At 36.4% G+C, this 10,276-nt stretch overlaps 1 long non-coding RNA gene across 1 annotated transcript in view; it reads right to left on the reverse strand.

Annotated features, from left to right (window-relative positions):
- LOC117795299 overlaps positions 1–9,632 on the reverse strand; it is a 116,699-nt gene extending 107,067 nt beyond the window's left edge. Inside the window, exons 1-2 of the long non-coding RNA XR_004619268.1 lie at positions 9,570–9,632; positions 3,761–3,822 (exon numbers count right to left, since the gene is read on the reverse strand). This is a non-coding gene — a long non-coding RNA (uncharacterized LOC117795299). The remainder of the gene's footprint in view (positions 1–3,760; positions 3,823–9,569) is intronic.
- Positions 9,633–10,276: the final 644 nt, after the last annotated feature.

Here is a 10,276-nt window from a genome sequence, read left to right on the forward strand (position 1 = left end):
TAGATTTTATAATCAGGCCCTATCTTTTGAGAATAAAGTCTCCAAATAAAATACAATGAGAAACAAAGTAGCAAAATGGCATAGCATAATGTGTATAATCCTGAAATAGATCAGTCAGTATCCAAATATACCCCCCAAAATTGTGAGCTCTTGGACATGTTATGTAACTCTATCTCAATCTGCATCAATGTACAGATTCCTCATCTGTAAGATGGGAAAAATTAAGAATATTTTAATTGTGTGAAAGAGCAGTGGAGAGTCAGACCGAATGATCTCATTGTGAGTTGTTACCGTGTGTGTGTGTGTGTGTGTGTGTGCTCGCGCGCATGTGTGCTAATCTAATGACTGCTGGAATTATAAACACCTTTCTCTTGCTCTTCTGCAGTGCAAGACAGATTTCTTGGGACATGATTTGCTTGATAAACACCAAATTTCTCTCCAGTGGGCTGTCTCAAAGTATACAGTTGAGAGGGGGGCGAGTTTTATATATAGTTAATAAAAACTTCTGCACATTCTGCAATTAACTTATGATTTGCTAAAGTGATATTTTTATATCCATCTCCAGTTCTCCTGTGTCTTATTCCAATACTACCTCTAAATATAAGATAGAAGAGAGTTTCGTACAACCCACAGGAAGCACTACCATCTTCATCTAAATATTTCTATGAAGATTAACTGTATGAGAATATAAAAATGCACTCAAAACAGCACTGGTTCATGCTAGGACTACAAAGATGGTTATGACTTAATAAACACTTAGCAATACCAAATTCTGTCCATTTTCCCAAGATATCACACTCTTATGCACCTATGCATATTCATACATATGATTTTTCTCACCATTTTAAAATTCAGTATTTAAATTCTCCTTCTTCATCTCATTACATTTTATAATCAAGTCTATTTGTAAGGAAAAAATACATATGAGTTTGTACAAATAGGGAATGTTTGATTAAAGGGTCAAAAGTACAAAATCACATACTGTGGCCTCCTTCTCTCCCACTCTCTTTCACACACACACACACCCACACACACGCACACACACACGCACACGCACAGAGAATTCTCTTTTTATTGGCTGGGTGCCTGCTCAATTCTCCTTTCTAGAGGTGATAGTTCTTGCTTATTTTAGCTTGGTTATCTCTTATAACTTACCTTGAATGTGGATATGGATTCCCCTGATGTATACAAATCCATAATCTACCAGTTGTATCAGCCTAACTTCTCACAGCTACCTGTGTCGGTAAGCATGTGTGTACGTGTATCTGTGTGTATGTGTGTGTGCATGCACTATGTACTTGATGGATACTTTGGAAAAGAAAATACATTTTTCAATAAAAATTCTATAGTAAGATCAAGGACACTATGAGCCATACACATTTTTAAGCACCTTTCTTTAATTATAAATTCCATACAACAAAATTCCCTAATTTACATGTGCAATGTAAATGTACAGTTGGATGGATTTTGACTGAGTGTAGTCCTGAAATAAGCTATCATAATCAAGACTTAGAACATTTTCATTATTGAAAAAGTTCCTTGCTGTTTCTTTGTACCCAAGTCTCACCACTGACTCTTCACTCACTTCGCACAGCAACTACTGCTTTGTAATAATAATGCCCAGTACCTCTGGGCTTTGGGTTTAACTATAGCAGTAGATATAGAGTGGTAGCTCACTATGGTTTTAATTTGCAATTTCCTAACACTATTAATTTTGACCGTATTTTCATGTTCATATTTGCTTTCGCATACATTCTCTGGCTATGTATGCATTTGAATCTTTACCCATTATTAATAGATGGTCTTTCTTCTAGGAATCGAAAATTTAAATCATACCTTTTTCACTGTAGTAATGGAATAAAATAGCTAAACAAAGTCAGAAAGAGATAAGGGCAATATCACCTTCCTTGACTTTCAAAGACGTGACTTCAAATATTAAATTGAACTTTCTGTTAGGGTTTAAGTTTCACATTTCATGTTTCACTGAACACTGTTCTACACGTTCACAGGCGTGTGTTGGTATGGAGGGTGGAAGCAGCAGGTAATGCATTTTTGTTGTTTTAAGCTGATAATGTTATAGTAGTTAGTTATGCCACAATAAAAAACAAATTCCAGCAAGACAGAATTCTTATTTGTTTGGATTTTGCAGGTCATAAAGTCCCGTTGCAACTATTCAACTTTGTCATCATAGTGCCATATCAACCACAGACAATATATAAATGAGTATTTATGGCTATATTCTAATAAAATTTTATTTATAAATAACATTGTAAATATAGGTAGCTCGTGGGCCATAGTTCTCAGACTCCTCATCTAGGAAATCTATAGGTCGATAGATACTGTTAAGGAATTTTTTCATTAACCCAATGAAAATGGGAAATAATTGGATGGTTTTAGCCATTTTACATTTTAAAGATCAATTCTGCCTAAGATTTTGATAATGGACAACAGAATGGAGTAAACCAAAGTGAAAACTGTAGAGTAATTTGTTGATTATTGCAGTTGGTAGTTTCTGCTAAGAGGATGATGGTTACAAGGATGACAGAGAAGGGAATAAGTCAATCTGTGTGTGTGTGTGTGTGTGTGTGTGTGTGTTTCCATGCACATGCATAAACCTTCCCTTAGAAATTGTATATTTTTGACATTTTTGGTCTGTGCAAATAAACAGATTCTGAAATATTTGTAATATAACTGTAAAGAAAGCGGCTGAGCTTTATCTATGAGAATGACATCAGAGTGATTAAACGATTATTTACTGTACATAGTGGATTTACATGAGTTATAGGGAAGATAATAGCTCTACTGATAGAGTGATTTAATGTCCTCTTCCTAACAACTTGCAAAACATTATGAGATAGTGAGAATGATAACACCAGAGGCATTTTGAAACTGTCTGAAATTGATCACTGCTAGACAATAGCTTCCTTTTTGCCTTGCTCTTCACAGACAGTGCTGTTTGAAATACTATTTTTGAAAGCCTTTTTATTGGAATGCTTTCTTAGGAACTGAATGGTCTCTTATATAACAAAGCATCCAACCCCTTGACAGACACATAGTAGGCATTAAGTAAAAGTTAGTGGACTCAATCTAATTTAGCTGAAATGAAGTCATTTTTATATTAGGTCTATGTTTAAAACACTAAAGCAAAGTCCAGAATTCTGGTAAAGGCCATATTATTTAGAACCCAATATTACTTTTCTTAACAAGAAAATATAAAAGGATTTGAAAAAAACTGTTGGGAGACATTTCTCCATGTATTTCTAAAACTCCTACATGTGCTTCTGAGTACCACAACTCAATGCCCTGGTCACTCATTACCTGGGCTGTTTCTCAGGGTTGTGCTTCTAACAAGTAATTGAGGGGCAACATCTCCCTGAAGAAGGAAGGTTTACATATTTCCTGCTTGCTATAAAATGGTAGGTTTCTTAAGCTCACTGCTCCTCTATTAGAATACAACCCTTGTTGGGGCGCATGGGTGGCACGGCGGTTAAGAGTCTGCCTTCGGCTCGGGGCGTGATCCCGGCGTTATGGGATCGAGCCCCACAGCAGGCCTCCGCTATGAGCCTGCTTCTTCCTCTCCCACTCCCCCGCTTGTGTTCCCTCTCTCGCTGGCTGTCTCTATCTCTGCCGCATAAATAAATAAAATCTTTAAAAAAAAAAATACAACCCTTGTTGTATGGGGGCATCTGTCAAGGCTTTCTACATGGGATTGGGGGGCAAGAGGAAATGATACAAATATGATGAGAATCATCTTACTTACTGTGCCATGTATGACAGAATCCTTTGTCTCTGACCAAGGAGTTTCATGTCTTCTGCCAACATCTATGAAAAAGTATCAGGCTTAATTTATTAGATTGTAAGCTGGGATAATCAAATCCCAGTCCTGAGAAAAATGCTTTAAGCTTCAGATTTTGCACAAATATTCCAGACTTATTACTTCTATTATACACTCTCACATATGCACAAAAACACACATAAATAGGTAAGTCAGCTTTATTATTCATTTCTTATTAAATTTCATCATTGTGAAATTTAAAAATTTTTATGCTAATGACATTTTCCCACATATTTATGAAATAGCGTCAATGTTAATGATGTAAATGATTACAATTTTGTCATTTACAAAGTACTTTTTAAATGCTTTTGATCATCAAACTGTAAGGCACATGTAGAGTATACTATTATTACAAATATAAATGAAAAGTTATTATTCAGAAGGTTTCTACAATTTTCTCAAATCAGTGTACTGTTTAAAACCTAAGTCCAATACTTATGATTTGGAATTGTCCGTTCTAATGTACAAAATATCATTAAAAAATAAAGGACACTAAAAACTACGTTATTCCAAGGTGACTTCATTCATCTACATTTCTCCAAACTCACTGTATGATAAGCATATACCTTTAAACAGTATATATTCTGTGTGTGTCTATGTACATAAGTTTGTGTATGGAAGAGGAAGAGAGAGACTAAGCAAGTGCACACATGCATAGTACATATTAGGTATGATGAGGATAAATGGTTAGATACCTGAATTTATTTTATAGTGCTACCATGTTAATTTTTTCTTGGTTGTTAGACTCAAACATATTTATTGAAATAATTTGAGAATTTTAATTATATTTTCAGTGTTTGAGTTGAGGATAGAAAGGAGAACAGGGTAGGATCAGGAATGAAATTGCCTGAGAATCATGAGCTCATATAGATATCTCAGTATCAATTTTAGACTAAACCAACCTCAAATTCTTCTGTTTCCTTGGGAGAAAAAAAATCATAAAACTTATTTAAAGTGCCTATGCAGGGGTCCCTGCATGGCTCAGCCAATTAAGATGCTGCCTTCAGCTCAGGTCATGATGGATCAAGCCCCACGTCAAGCTCCTTGCTCGGCTGGGAGCTTTCTTCTCTCTCTGCCTTCTGCTCTCCTTCCTTGTACCCTCTCTCTCTCTCTCTCTCTGATAAATAAATAAAATCTTAAAAAAAATAAACTGCCTATGTATATGTTCATACATAGCCTGTAGAGCCCTGAATACCTTGTTTCTGGTTTATTAATAAACTCTGTATGGTCTTTATTGTGATAGCCTTGGATTCCTTCTTGACACAGTCATTGGAATTGTCAGTTGTCAAGGCTAAGAGACAACTGAAGGAATAAGTTGATGAACTACTCTAGGCCAGAGAGAAATATTTACTCATCGTTCAGTTCTTGGTGCCTAGATAGCACTGTGCCTTGACAAGAAGAAGGCGCGCGCGCACACACACACACACACACACACACACACACACACTCATAATGTACATAAAAAGAGAAAGGAGAGAGTTAGAGAAGAGTAAAAGAAGAGGTCAGGGAAACTCTTCAAGTTCTTTGATGAAGCAAGCATGAGTCTTAAACAACCTTTGGATGGATTCCTCTGACAATGAAAACACACCATGATCAGAAAATAATAACTACAGAAGAATTATACAACTACATAATTACAAGGAGGAAGGGAGCAGTAGAAAGCAGTTAAGTAGGTTAGGGTAGGGAGGGCAAGTTACAAAAAAAATAAGAGAGGGGCTAAAAAAGAATTAAGTAATTAGGTAAGAAAAAATGGAAAAGAAAATAAGAAGAAGGGTGGAGAGGGAGAAGAAGAAAGGTGGAGAGAGAAGCTGGGAAGAAGGGAAGGAAGGAAGGAAGGAAAAAAGGGAGGGAGGAGAGAAGCAAGGAAGGAAAGAAGGAAGGAAGGAAAAGAAAATTCAAACTTACTTATGCCAGCCTCACTTTCTTTCTATATGATTAGTAAACCGACTAGAGATTCCATGTGAAATTTACAACAGGAGAGGAGAAAATGGCTGTTTTTTATATACTTGACTTAAACATGCCTGCCCTTTAACTGGCAGCCACTGCATATTCCCCTGAAAGCACCTGGAGAGGGTGCCTGTAGAACACCAAAAGGGTGGTGGGAAAATATGACGTGTGACACCAGGGCAAGATCTGATCCTCAACAAATGAAATCTGTCAGCCATCTCCTCAAAGGCTGCCACCTTTCATATCCCTGCTTGGCTGCGCTAGCTTTATACAGAGACTTATTGTATTATTCAGCTGGTTTGATTTCCCTTTTTATGACAACCCTCCCCTGGAGACCATCCATCTCTTTACAATCTTGGAGAATAACTCTAACTGAATGATATTTCAATGTAATTTATAACTCTGTACTGTAAAAACAAATAGGGGTTGTTTCTTAACACTGGAAAGAATGCTAATGGCTAGTCCTGGGCCACTATTACTTTGTATGAAATTAGTACCAGAACAATTAATGAATTTAGATGGGCAAATTGAATGGGAATGGAAGATAAAAGAAAAATTAAAACAAAGCAAAATAAAACAAAACAAACAAAAAAGCAAACAAACATAAACATCCAGAATGAAAAAATGGAAAGACTAAGCTTTAGTTTTCTAAGGTCATTATTACAAATTTTGTATCCATAAACTTCACAGGCAGCTGGGAAGAATGCATAAATAATCTATGAGGCAGGGTTCTTAACAAAGTTGTAATAAACAGAATCCAGAACTGTATCATTTTAAAAACACAAGAAACCTTAAAATGGACCTATTCCATTGGAAGCCCCAAGCGGCTAAGATTTCAATTCTCCCCAAATTTATCTGTAGATTCAAGACAGTTCCAATTAAAAGAAGAGTAGGCTTTTGTTATTTTGTTTGTAGAAGCTGAAAAGATTATCCTCAACTTTATATGGAAACACAAACACTCTGAAAATAGCCAGGACAGTCTTGCAGAGGAAATGATTCAAGGGCTTACAGTACCTGGTTTTCAGATCTCTTGTAGAGGTACAGTAATCTAGAAAGTATGGGTGGCCGTAGTGACACCAACGATGCCCGCCAGCCTGCTTTTCCCTCCACGGTTACTTTTGGCTCCCAGGAGTAATTTAGCGCAGGGATGCCCCTCTCCCAAAACCGCCCCTGCTGCCCACCTGCCTGGAGCACACCTGTGCTGGCCCCCATTGCACCCCCTCAAAATCAGTACCGCTTTGGCTTTGGAACGTGTACAAATACAGTCACTTGATTGACATCAAAATCATCAAAGTAATCCAAAGTGCAAAGGAAAATATTTCAGATAAATGATACTGTAATATGATTGAGTATATAACTAAGTGTGGAATTTCTGGGTCATCAGATATGCTTAGCTTGTAAGTAACTGCCAAAGAGCTGCACAAAGTGACTGTATCAGACTTGTTAATGCCCCTCCTTATTACCAATATTTAGTACTGTCTGCCTAGTTCACCACACAGGCTTTCTGGTAGGTGGAAGATGCTATCACATTGTGGTTTTGATATGCATTTCCCTGACGACTGATGAGGTTGATAACCTGTCCTAGACTCCTTAGCCCTTTGAATCTCCATGTGTATCAAATGCCTGCCTAGATGTTATTCCTACTTTATAATTGGATCATCTGTCTTTTTCCTGATTGATTAGTAAGTGTTCTTGTATATATTCTGAATATAAGATTCATAATGTGAATATCTTCTGTTGTTCTATTGGGTTGTTTGGTCATTCTCTTAATGGATCCTTTGGATAACTGAAGTTCTGAATTTTAATATAATCCACTACACACATTTTTACTTCTTTAATGTTTAGCACTTTTATAGTCCTGCTTTTTTTTTAATTGCCTGCTTCAAACAAATCATGATATTCTCTTATGTTTTCTCTAAAAGATTCACTGTCATCCCTTTCATATTTCATTCTACACTATATATGGAATTGATATTTGTTTATAATGTGTGGTTGATGGTTCTTAAACTGCTCAACCATTCCCACATAGAGGGCAAGGAAAGACTGAAAAAAAAATGCAGACCTCCCCAACTGGCAGGTGGGTGTAATAAGCAAAGGAACTTACATAGGAGCCTTGTTTTGAGTGGCAACAACACAAGTAGATCTCACCTTCTGCTGGCTGGAATCTTAAGAGTTTGTACACAGGCCCTAACAAGGTTTGGGTTACATATTCAGTCCAGATGACCTCATGGCTATGTCCCTGAACCAGCTCTTGCTATGAAAACGGTTGGTGGAATATATATTCCAAGGACAGGGTAGAGGGCAAGGGGCCTACTATTGCCCAAGTTCTGCATTCAGGTCAAGTAGTGGTTATGTCCTCTCAATGACATTCTCCAACAGAGAAGATTTTTTTCTTTCTCATATAATTTTCCATTGACCCAGCACCATTTATTGAAAAGGCCTTCCTCATTGAACTTTAGAGTTATTTTTAGAGAAGGATATAAGAGGTCAGAAGTGAAGGGTACTGACTTTATCTAGTAGTACATCAACATATGACTTTATCCAAATAATTTAAAACTTCATTAAGCCATGAAATAATGTTAGTGTACTTCAAGGCATGTAAGTTATGCTTCTGTACAAAAGTAATGGTAAATGTGTATTGGTATTCATGTAATATTGGCAAAGATGCTTTAAGTTAATGGTACATGTCTTTCAATTCTCTCAGGTTATATAAGGATAAACAAGGTGCCTCTAAGTTGTTGAAAAACAGAGTTAATAACTTGATAAGGCTTAGTAAAGCTTTTTTGATGTAATTCCCAGAAATTAAGGAAAATAATGACTCCACTGACTAGGAAATAAATTCGTTTGCAAAGCAGATGGTTTTCAGTACTTTTCTTTGACAAAATTATAGGTGCCATACTGGAGGTGTCTACTGACAGATCACTGAAAACATTTTGGTGATGGAGAATTACGAATTTTTTTGAATTGCAGTTTGGAAGGAGTTATAGCACTGAGTGATTTTTACCTGGCAAAACTCTTTGTTATTCCCTTCTACTTATCTGTGCACATGGAGTACTCAGAAGTTATCTTTGTTTAAAAAAAAAAGATGTAACTGGTGTTGGTCTCTTTCTCATTCTACCAATAAGAAATATTCTGTGAATAAATGCTCTAATTGATAAAAAGCCCCTTTCGTGTTAAGAATCCAATTTACCAAATATGTATATGTTTAATGAGTTGATTGCAAATTATACTAATATTAATTGCAATATAATACTAATCCAATTAATTTTAAATACTTAGTGACTATCAGCTACCAGATGCTATAATATAAAATGTGTTTTAATGCATAATTTATAAATATTTTGCAGATGCATTTTATTATAAAGTTGTGTGATATGGTAAAAAAAAAACACTTTCAGGGATAAACTTTTGGAAGATAATGAAATAAGTTCAAGAAGAAAGAAAGGGCTTAAAATCTGTTACAGAACAAATATCTTGCAAGTTTATAAAATGATAATGGTATGATATTGTGATTTATAATAAGAAGTACAGTAGCCCCCCCTTATCAAAGGGGTGTATGTTCCAAGACCCCCAGTGAAAGCATGGACAGTACTGGATTTACAGTATCCTGTATGTACTGTTTTTTCCTATACATCCATTCCAACGATAAAGTTTAATTTATAAATTAGGAATGGTAAAAAATTAACAGTAACTAATAATAATAAACAATTTTAACACTATACCATATTAAAGTTTATGTGAATGTGGTCTCACGCTCTCTAAAAATATCTTACTACACTGTACTCACCCTTTCTTTCCTGAGCAGCAAGATGATAAGCCACCTGCCTGACGAAATGAAGCGCGGTAGATGACGCAGCTTTGTGACGTAGGCTTCCTGATGTAGATTTAGGTTGCTATTGACCTTCTGATGATTCGTCAGGAGACTCTTAGCTTCCAGATAGCGGTTGACCTCGGGAACTGAAACTGCGAAAGCGAAACCACAGATAAAGGGACAACTGTATATATCTGGTCTTTGTCCCCATTTCTGGCATAGAGTTCCTCAGGTACTTGGAATTTCTTTAGTGTGGAGAGTAATAAAGCCTCTTGTTATGTTTATGAAATAACTTACAGACCTCCTTTAAGGATGAGTGCTGGTGTGCACAGGAAAGAACCCTATGATTAGAGGTTCGGAAAATCTGGTCCCATCCTCCATCTTCATGGTCAATGATTTTATCAACCATGCCTATGTAAAGAAGCCCTCATAAAATTCCAAAAAGACAGACAGGAAAGTTCCAGGTTGGTGAATACCTGGATATGGGAAGAGGGGTAGCCCTAGAGAGGGCATGAAAGCGTCACACCCTTTTCTCATACCTCATCTTGTGCATTTCTTCCATCTGGCATTCCTGAGTTATATCCTTTTATAATAAACCAGTAATCTAGTAGGAAAAATATTTCTCTGAGTTCTGTGAGCCACTGTAGCAAATTAATGGAAACTGAGGAGAGCCACTGTAGCAA

The sequence above is a fragment of the Ailuropoda melanoleuca genome, chromosome 12, assembly GCF_002007445.2.
Source record: "Ailuropoda melanoleuca isolate Jingjing chromosome 12, ASM200744v2, whole genome shotgun sequence".
Taxonomy (NCBI): Eukaryota; Metazoa; Chordata; class Mammalia; order Carnivora; family Ursidae; genus Ailuropoda; species Ailuropoda melanoleuca.